The sequence below is a fragment of the Eriocheir sinensis genome, chromosome 33 (assembly GCF_024679095.1).
Source record: "Eriocheir sinensis breed Jianghai 21 chromosome 33, ASM2467909v1, whole genome shotgun sequence".
NCBI lineage: Eukaryota > Metazoa > Arthropoda > Malacostraca > Decapoda > Varunidae > Eriocheir > Eriocheir sinensis.
The window spans coordinates 1,623,253-1,634,751 of record NC_066541.1 but is presented as its reverse complement, the minus strand read 5'-3'; the positions used below and the strand labels follow the sequence as shown (position 1 = coordinate 1,634,751).

General features: G+C 45.3%; 1 protein-coding gene across 1 annotated transcript in view; it reads right to left on the bottom strand.

Annotated features, from left to right (window-relative positions):
• Nucleotides 1–7,469, bottom strand: part of LOC127006516 (blood vessel epicardial substance-A-like) — a 119,562-nt gene extending 112,093 nt beyond the window's left edge. The window contains exon 1 of the mRNA XM_050876468.1: nucleotides 7,091–7,469. The gene's annotated coding sequence lies outside the window, so the exon portion shown is untranslated. The remainder of the gene's footprint in view (nucleotides 1–7,090) is intronic.
• Between the last annotated feature and the right edge of the window lie 4,030 nt (nucleotides 7,470–11,499).

Genomic DNA, 11,499 nt, shown 5'->3' with positions numbered 1-11,499 from the left:
CTCAACCTATCATCTATGCAGCGTGTCTTAAGCTTTTTGAGTCCCCAGAGCCCCTGTTTGGATGTAAAGACAGCCCAACAAACTTGAGTCCGGCTTCTTCAGTTACTCAGCACGCCTTTGATTATGCTACAAAGACGACATATGATACACCATGAAGCAATAGAAAACTTGACTTAATATATTTTGACTATTCTCTAAAAATAAGAAATCAAAGTCGACACGAATATGCTAAACCAAGCAAACAAACAAAATAAGATAGTACATTGGCTGCAACCTACATTTCTTGAGGCTCCCTCAGATGTGTAACCAGAATGTATTAAGATATTACTTTGTACTGCCTAGACTCTAGGCAGTACAAAGTACTGCCTAGATCCTGGGAATGACTCTAGGCCCTAGAGTCATTCCCAGGATCCACCAAACAGCTTTAGCACCGCTGGGGTTGCTTGCATTCTAGGCCACGAAGCGCTGCCCTCCGTCACCCATACACAGTGTAATACAGCCCGGCCCACTCCCAGCATGGTAATTCCCGCCCGAACACCCGTCAGCCCCAGTCCATTACCCCCTCTAAGCCCCGTGACAAAAGAGATCCATTAATAAAGTGCGCCACATTTTACAACACAGACTAAATTTATTTTCATAATTGTCAGACTAACGAAAGCCCGCGTGTATATTCATTACAGATCTGGCAACATCGCACGCGCAGTATCAGTTATTGCTATTAGTATCAGTAAGTAATGAACTGCATACGTTTCGGTAATTACGGGCAGCACCTGAGCCCCGTCAGGGAGAGAGCGATCGCTGTTTTATTTGCCAAAAGTAGTGATTAAAATGACATGGTCAGCTTGGCGTATGCCGGCTTATTACCTTCACCTCCCCCCACACACACGTCGCTCTCGCCATCACACACACACACACACACACACACACACACACACACACACACACACACACACACATGGGTTGTTATGTATTTGCTGCCTCATTACCCATCCTCTCTCTCTCTCTCTCTCTCTCTCTCTCTCTCTCTCTCTCTCTCTCTCTCTCTCTCTCTCTCTCTCTCTCTCTCTCTCTCTCTCTCAAGCACACACACACACACACACACACACACACACACACACACACACACACACAAAAGTCAAGTTACACACAAAATATCTGTCAGACGCATCCACAGCAGCCGAAATAATGTAGATACGAATAGAAATGCCCCAATTAAAAATCCCGAAGAGCACAGAACATCCATTAACCTTAATATGACCAGCCATTAAACAACATAAATAAGTTCCATGTAAATAAAAGCCTTTCTGAAAAATAAAAATAAACCGAGCAGTTCATGAATAACATTACATAGGTTCATTAGCCTGGCAATACACACACACACACACACACACACACACACACACACACACACACACACACACACACACACACACACACACACACACACACACACACACACACACACACACACACACACACACACACACACACACACACACACACTCTCTCTCTCTCTCTCTCTCTCTCTCTCTCTCTCTCTCTCTCTCTCTCTCTCTCTCTCTCTCTCTCTCTCTCTCTCTCTCTCTCTCTCTCTTTTATTCATCATCTAAATGCTTCATCTTGTTTAATGACGAGCCGTGATTCGCTCTCTAATCACACACTCAATCCTAATGAGTAGACGTTCAGCTCAATATTCAGCCTGGGCTCACATCAACTAGGGAGATTAATGTGAAGGTGAAACAGCTCTCTCTCTCTCTCTCTCTCTCTCTCTCTCTCTCTCTCTCTCTCTCTCTCTCTCTCTCTCTCTCTATGGATTTTCGCCGTGAATAACGAATGTGTTCTACTTTCCAAATGTCACATTCTTGCTAGCCAGAATGAGCGTCGGGAAAAGGCAGCGTGATGTGTGCGATTTTTTGTGTCCACTTGTAGCGCAAAACATGTGACAACAGCTGTGGCGTGTGTGTGTGTGTGTGTGTGTGTGTGTGTGTGTGTGTGACATCAGCATGTATTTTAGGCTTAATTTTAATTAAACGAGACAGCTGTGTCGTGCATATGTATGTATGTATGTACGTAGGTATGTATATATGTACGTATGTATGTATGTATGTGTACGTGTGGCAGTCTAGGGGTGTGGCCACATCATCCTGACCTTTACAAACGTTAATTAAAATCCCCCCGCACACAATGCTCCTTGACCCCCCCACGGCCGAGACGGTCAGTGTTGGGTCACAAAGGGTCACGATCACCCGGGTGTCGCCATTAACCCTTGATTAAGCTCCTCAAGGTTCAGGTAGAAATTGGTGTCGTTCAGTTTTTGTTCCCGAAAATCAAGATCGTAAGGGAAAAAATAATGTTATTCTGTTGTTTATTCGCAGCTGTTCCCCGGCGTGATGGTGATGGAAATAATAACACTTCTTCACTACTGATACTGATACTACTACTAATAACAATAACAACGATAATAATAATAAATGTAATAATAATGTTAATGATAATAATAATAATAATAATAATAATAATAATAATAATAATAATAATAATAATAATAATAATAATAATAATAATTGCTCGGAACCTTTATTTATATATCCGAAGGCACATACACACACCAACCAACCAACCAACAAACACACAAACAAACTGAAGTACACACACACACACACACACACACACACCGCTCCGATAGCTCAGTCGGCAGGCTTGCTCATGCAAGGGGAGCAGCCAGAGGTTCGCCTGGGCAGGCTGCTGGAGACGATGGTAGGTAGTGTGGTTACTGTTTCCCCGTGGGATGGGTGGGATGGAGGGTGTGTGTGTGTCGGTGTAGTGTAGAGATCGACTAATGAGCCTTGCTCTAATCGGGAGGGTACTTGCTGGCGATTGCGAGTCCAACTCGTGATCAGGCCGTGGTGAAATACACACACACACACACACACACACACACACACACACACACACACACACACACACACACACACACACTAAAATATGTACGTCTGGCCCTAAAACAAACAAGCGTCTTCAAAGTTTCGTGCCTGACTTCCAACGGACAAAGTTTTTATTGTTCCCCCCAAAAATAGTGAAAATCGTAAGAAGGTCCGTCTTAACATTCTTTATTTGTTTCTTTTTCCAGCCAAGAACGAAGAAAGTAATTGCAGACTGTAACAACTTGCAAGAACCCTTTTTACCCGTCTCATTTTCATGTTGTGCCGTGACTAATAACTACAGTAGCCTTCACCCTTGCAATTTATTAATATAAGCTTCATTATAAATTACCTTACAAAAATATTCTCATGTAACCGAGGCATCATTGTTTTCTTTCCCTACTGGTGATAAAGAAGTTCATTTGTTCTCACCAGCAGCGTACATTGAGAGCACTTGGCCATGCCCCCGTACCTCTTCCTCTTATGGTCCGTTGCAGGATCTGTGGCAAAAGACTTACTAACCAGCAAGGCCCATATTCTCAAAATTGTCGGGACTTAAACACCCACATTTGATTTGATAAGGCTTTCGAAGAGGTTGTGTAAGTATTTCCCTGGGTAATTTTATGGGGATGGTAATAGTTTGACAAGGCTTCTGCACCATCAACGTGAAAACACTCAAAATAACCCGACTAAGCTTCATTGAGACCTCCATGTTTGAGACCTTTGGAAATGTTGGTTGTGAGGCCGAAAGCGTCTTTGAATACGGGCTCAGCCTGGCAGGAGGCAGAGGCAAACTGGCGAGTGGCCTCTAACTATCTCGAAGACTCTGATACTCATAATGTCAAAAGCTTCGGTAACGTTGTTTTCAGGCTCATTTGATATATTTCCACTCGCAGAGGTTAATAATGATTCATGCAGTAACAAAATCTTTCTTCACTAACGCCAGACTTGCTTTTCAACATGCAGATTCAATATTAGCTAAACTGAATTACGAAATCAGCTTCATCAGCCTTTATTAGCATTTTCATCAATCAAAAAGTAAATTAAATAAAAACATCAAAATTAATGCATAAAAATGAGAAACGCAGGGCACTTCAGATTAAATAGTTTGCGTTTGACTCGCCGGCATTCCTCAAGACGCCCATGTGACCCTTGCAAGCATGGCGGTTCTGCTCAAGCCGCCGCCGCAGTAGTACACAGAGGCGCCGGGTCGATCCAGCGAGGAGAGTGACAGCTCGAAGCGTGGATGACATGACGACGGACGAGCGGCCGATATTGAGTCATTTGGGTGGCGCGGCTGAATGGACGGAGCGGCGGCGACGTGTGGAGGCGGTGGGGAGGGTCAGGGCGCGATTATGCCTGGTGGTGGTGGTGGTAATAGTTGTAGTAGTAGTAGTAGTAGTAGCATAGTTGTTGTTGTAATAGTTTGTGGTGGGGTGGTGATGGTATTGTAGTAGTAGTAGTAGTAGTAGTAGTAGCAGCAGCAGCACCAGCAGCAGAAAGAGGAGGAAGATAAGAAGAAGGAACAAGAAAAGAAGGAAGAACAATAAGTTATGGTAGAGGAAGCAAGGTAACATACAGGTAACTCAGTAATCTTGCGATGCTTCCTTCCTTCTTTCCTTTCGAATTCAAACCAACTTAGTTTTGCTTTATGATGATCATTCATATAAGAGCAATGCTGTGCGCCGAGCAAGTTGACGGAGCAGCGCACACGACACTTCCTGCCCGTGCGAGGGCGCGCAGGGGAATGCTATGCGGCAAGTGTGGAGCTGCGTGGCAGGCGTGGCCGAGCGGCGCTGCGTGACAGACAAGGTGGCATGCTACGTGTGTTTTGGCTTTCAAATTAATATGAAAGGGTGTGGACGTCTCCCAGTGTAAACACATCCAGATTAAATTATAAAGCGTTAAACGTCTCAGTGCTCCTCCGTGATGTAGTTGTTCGCACGTCAAGCCTCTAATCCGTGGGTCCACGTTCGATCCCGGCCAGAGTAGTCGGCGCTCAGCCCACCTTTCAGGCTGGTCGATAACAGGGTACCAGGGAACACCTGAGGAAGGCAGAATGTGGTAATCCGGATATCACATTTGCCCTGCGCCTCGGGGTAATGTATTCTTACCCACCACAGGTTCAAGCGTGCACGGGCCAAAGAAACGGAGATGAGCACTGGCGCCTTGTAGCTTAAACCCCCGACTTTACTCTCATTTAACGTCACACACACACACACACACACACACACACACACACACACACACACACACACATTCCGTTCAAAAATATACTTTGATCTGAATATGACATGTGGACGACATATTGTAAACATCGAAATTACATAGGAAATCATTACATCTCATGTCAGGATACCCAAACTATAATCATACTGAATGCATTGTTGGCAAGGTGGCATGTCACGTTTGTTTAGACTTTGAAATTAATATGACGGGTGTAGACGACCCATAGCGTAAACAAGTTCAAATTAGATAGAACATCAAAACACACACACACACACACACACACACACACACACACGCAGTGGTAAGTGCAGTGGTAACCACACTCGCTTCATAACCTAGAGGTCCGGTGTTCGATCCCCCGGGCGAAGTTGAGACGGATGGGCAGTCTCCTTTAATCCGTGCCCCCTGTACACCCAGCAGTGGATGGGTGCCGGGTGTCAGTCGGGGATTGTGTATCGCCTCCCGGGTGTGTGTGGGTTTGATGTGAGTCTCCAGCCGTACCGCCCAAATATGTCACCCGACCTCCAAGCTCATTCGGGGAGGGTACTGGCTGGCGAACGCGAGTCCAACGCGTGATCAGACCATGGTGAATGACACAAACGCATATTGTGTTTGCAGATATATACTTTAAAATGTATATGATAGTAATATGGGCGATTATGAGTGTATATTCAAATTACATTTCAAATTACCTTGAAAATTAATCACACACACACACACACACACACACACACACACACACACACACACACACACACACACACACACACACCTTTTGCCGATAAATTTATACCTCGCGAATGCATTGTCTAGCAAGCGCCTCTCACCGGGGACGCCTTGTAATCCAGATGCAAATTACGAAATACGGCGTCACGTGAACAACAGACTGTGACACTGGAGGAGCACGACGAGTATGTATTAAGAGTTGGAGATGAGGCTCGCCTGAGTGTGGCTGTCCTGTGGTACTTCTGCTTCAATGGTCTTAAACAGATCTGAGGATTTTTTTACCCACACGGTAGTTAACATTATAATTGTTGCAGTAATAGTAGTGGTGATAGTACTACCATAGGCACCATCAGCATAGCCACTGCCAGCATCACCACATCCACCACAGCCCATCCCATTCACAGCCATCACCATCACTAGGAGAACTATTATCACCCCCAACAGAATCACCACCACCACCATCAATTAACTCCGTCACCCACTAGCTACCCTTGACCATGAAAACACACACACACACACACACACACACACACACACACACACACACAAACAAACAAGGAGATTCGGGGCTCTAATGTGGGAGACTCATGATCATAGCACACACACACACACACACACACACACACACACACACACACACACACACATCAGTCAGTCGGTCAGACGAAGAGGTGAGCTAAGGATTACATTTATGTAATCTGTTAGTTTTGGCCGCGCGGGGCAAAAGGACTGTCACGAACCCGGCGAAATCCGTTCTTATAGTGACCTAAGCCGCTCAAAGCCCCGCCAGTGCCGGTAAGACAATATTGACATCCACTCTGAAAACTGTCGCTCATATCATCCGTCACTGCCGACCTTGTGGCTCAGGATACAAACGTTGTCCTTGATGATAACGTTTCTTGAACACCACACGAGTCAACGTTCTGTCGTGCAGCATTGACAAAAAATAAACATGCCGGTGTCAAAAGAGAGATTAGTTGCGTGAGGGAGCCGAGTGGCTCGCGGTGAGACCGAGTGCCATCTCCCCCACATGGTGCAGACAGTGTAGGGGGGAGAGGGGCGGCCATAGTGGCACCCAGCTCACGGCCGCTCGCTGCCCCTCTTGCTCCACTTTAAGTGCCGCATTTGGAGCTGTAGCGGCGAGGCGGCACCCCCCCAGCCACGAGCAAGACACTCGGTTCCGCTGACAAGGTGGAGGAGAGGTAAGCACTCACCGTCCGCGGCTGTAGCGTCAGCTAGCGACGGAGGCAGTGGCGGTGGGGGACGACAGCGACGCGGCGACCCACACCCTCACGTGCACACGTCTCAGACAGCACTGGCTCCGTGCGTCTCGCTGAAGGCCGGCCGCCGTTCAGCTGGCCTGCACCGGCTCGTGTACCGCACATTGTCTGTCTCTCCTACCCACCACGTCCACACGCCTCTTGTCCCCATCCCTCAGGCCGGAGGAAGAAGCAGGTGATGGCATAAGCCCGCGGCGTGCCCTGTAGCCCTGCTAGTTCGTTGTTGGAAGTATCCAGATCCTTGACAGAGCCTTTAATTCCACCCTGAAGCAGGCGCAGACGGACCGAGGCCACCGCGCACCTCCACTGAATGTCTCCAGCGAATGCCGCATCTCGAAAATTGGTCGCCGAGGCATTATGGAAGCGAGACCAAGAAGAGGATACATGAAACTCATTAATGATGCAAAAAAGAGACGATCTGACGCTCACTGACTTACAACAGAGTCGGTTTGGCGATGATTACTTTTTTTTTCTCGCCGGCGCGGTCGCCAGTGAGTTACATGGGGTTGCCACACACACGCAAATATCCACGAGCACCACAACCACCATGCCGCACGGAGGACCCGGCAGCGGCGATGGTGTCTGTGGCCTGGACGCGCGGGGAAGGGGAAGGATGCAACACGTAATCTAAAGGTTTGCTATAAACGGAGGAAAAAGAGGGCGGGTCCGAGAGGCGGGGCCGATGGCAACGCTGCCCCCCACCTGACACCTGTCGCTTGAAGGAACAGGTGGACGGGCGGTGGTGGCGGCGGTGGTAGGACAGGTAATGAGTGGTACGGGGGTGGTGGAGGGGTTTGGTAAGGAAGACCGTGGAGTGATAGGAGGATGGGTGGTGGTGGTAGCGGTGGTTGTTAGTGAGGGCGACAGTGATGATTACACAGACATGATGAGTGGTGATGAGGGTCGTGCTGATGTTGTTAGTGGTAGTGGTGATGGAGGTAGCGGTGGCGGTGAACGTGTTGAAGGTGATAATGGAGGTAATTAGACACGCGTATTGGGTGATGACGCTCGTTAGGGTGGTGAAAGCAATGAAAAACAAATGCAGTGGTAGTGATGAGAAGATAAAGGTGGTGAGGATGGTGGTGGAGGTGATTAAAGAGACCTAGTGGGTGATGATGAGTCGTGGTGGTGGTGGTGATGCAGGAAAGATGGGTAATGTTGGTAGCTGGAGAGTGAGTGATGGAGGTACGGAGATGGTGATGACGGTGGTGGTGACAAATATAAAGAAAAAAATAATGGTGATGTTGGTGGCGGTTGTGGTTAGTATAATATTGATGGGTGAGAATGAGTAAAGCTGATGGTGGTGGTGATGGTGATGAAAACGCTACAAATAACTGCCGATGATGATGATGATGATGATGATGATGATGATGACAGTAATGGTTTTGGTGGTGTTGATAGTTAGGATATAGATAGATAGGGAAATAGATAGATAGAGAGGCAAATAGATAAATATATAGATAAGCAGATAGATAGATAGATAGATATAGATAGACAGATAGATAGATCGATGAATAGATAGAGAGATAGACAGACAGATAGATAGATAGATAGATAGATAGACAGATTGACACAAAGGATAATAATGATATGTAATGGTGATAGTAATGAAAACTAGATAAAAAAGATGAAGGTGATGACGATAATGATGATGATGATGATGATGATGAGACAAAATTTAATACCCTTGTCTTTATGTTTATGTATTGTGGTCTGCGCCTAGTCATTCTATAATTACACTTACTTAAGATTCTACACACACACACACACACACACACACACACACACACACTGACTCACTCCCTTCTCGTGACTTCTTAACACTTATGGTTGGATGGGGGAGAGTGGGAGGGGAGGGATAGGGGGGGAGAGAGAGAGAGAGAGAGAGAGAGAGAGAGAGAGAGAGAGAGAGAGAGAGAGAGAGAGAGAGAGAGAGAGAGAGAGAGAGAGAGAGAGAGAGAGAGAGAGAGAGAGAGAGAGAGAGAGAATACATAATCAAAAGGAAAAAAAGTGAATTAAATAAAGAAAAAACGAATATTTAAAAGGAAGAACAAACGACCGAAAAATAAGAAACAAAGAGAGGAGACGCAAGAAAAGGCCCCGGTGCTCTCGCCACGACTTTTGTTATTCTATTTTTCTTCGGACGGAAAATTTTCATGTTCACTCTTTGCAATTTAGCTTGATGAGGCAAGTCATGGCCGGCGGAAAATCAAATAAGGTGGAATAAAACATGCAAATTGTGACTCCTGGAATTATAACACACAGAAAAATAAGCAGCCATGAATGCGTTACGTTTTGGAAGGCCTGACATTTTTCCCTTTGTGAATGTTAATGGCTAAAAAAAACATACAGTTTGTGGCTCTACAAAAAGAAGATATAAAAATTTATGTTTGAAGCGATTATCTCTTTTTCATCACTCAAATTCAAAGGAAATAATATATTCAGCCAAAACGAAGTTAAACAAAGTCGAGAAAAAATACGATAATAAGAAAAGAAAAAATCGTTCATTTATACGTTTCCAAAAAAAAAGTTTCTTCTCTTCGTAGCGTAAGCAACAGAAGCCCCGAAGTCTTCCTCAAACTATATTTAGCATTAGTTAGACCTCATCTTGACTATGCGGTTCAGTTCTGGTCACCCTACTATAGAATGGATATCAAAATGTTAGAATCGGTGCAGAGGAGGATGACTAAGATGATTCAGGGGTTGAGAAACTTGCCATACGAGGAAAGACTCAAACAGTTAAACTTGCATTCTCTAGAAAGGCGAAGGGTGCGTGGAGACATGATCGAGGTTTATAAATGGATGAAGGGCTTTAATAAGGGAGACATTCATAAGGTTTTGTTGGTAAGAGAACCGGGTAGGACACGAAGTAACGGGTTTAAACTGGATAAATTCAGATTCAACAGGGACATAGGCAAAAATTGGTTTACTAATAGGGTGGTGGATGAGTGGAATAGGCTTAGCAGTCATGTGGTGAGTGCCAATACAATTGTCACATTCAAAAATAGACTAGATAAATTCATGGACAGCGATATTAGGTGGGGTTAGATACACGGGAGCTTAGGGTCAAAGGAGCTGCCTCGTACAGGCCTACCGGCCTCTTGCAGACTCCTGCGTTCTTATGTTCTTATGTTCTTATGTTCTTGCTGGAAAATTCCTGGGGGCTTCCATGGTGCAATGGTTAGCGTATCTAGCTACGAATCTGCGGGTTAAAGTTCGAATCCCGTCCCGAGCAGTCGGCGCGCTGCTTGCCCTCACCTCCCGTTCGGGTTGACCGATAAATTGTTACCTGGGGAAACCTGGGGAAGGTAAAATGTGGTAACCCGGATGTCAAACTTGCCCGTTTTCAGGGGTAATGGGTTCTTACGCACCACAGGCTCAAGGGCTAATGCAACGGAGATGGGCACCGAGGCCACGCGAAGCTATAATGCAAAGCTATAATGAGTAAGTGAACATAAAATCTCTAAGGCACACGAGATTCTATCCATCCCGACGATGTTCCTCTACGATGTTCCATTAAGCTGGCAACAAGAATTTGTGCCGCACTTCCCTTACGAAATTAAATGAAGGCGTTCCGTATGCAGCTCGCCGCCCTCATAAGGCCGAGTATTGCGGGCGTAATGAAAGACGCGTTCAGCGCGTTGCGGTGTTCAGTTGGCTGGCGACTAATGAAGGTTTAACGGATTAATTTGTCTCATCACTCATTACATATATTATTACACACTTACAGCAGCATATCAAATGTTATCAAAGGTTTAATAACTACTTAACATTTCCAAGTAATTCAATAACATAAATTAATTAACATTCTATCGTGCTCATCTCCAATGTATACGCATGAATTGAATTACTTATAAAATGTGGTTTCTCAAGCAAAAGCTAAAACTAAGCTCAAAATACACACTAAATTGTTATCCAGCAAACTCACTGTATATACCTTCTTCGAGACAAAAATAACTCCATATAATGGTCAGATGTGATGTAAGCTAATTATACATATTCTTTACCTTGAGATAAAAGCATCGATAAACCCAAGTGTTAAGAGAACATTAAACAGCATCACCGACCTTATCTCGCAACATAAAACATAAATCATAAAATTTCAAACCGCAGTAGAGATTTATAAGACAACGTTCTTTTTTATCTTTTTTAGACATATCTTTTTTTCCTCCGAATAAAAACGAGAGGAAAACCACACAAAACAAGACCAGACGTAAAGCATCGCCAGTCCTTTCTCATGATACAAAATCGAGCCACTAGAACAGCATTTCCCAACCTAAGGGAAATTTCCCCCTGAGGGAAGTTTCAGGATTCCATGGGGGAAATTTAACGGGAGGAAAATA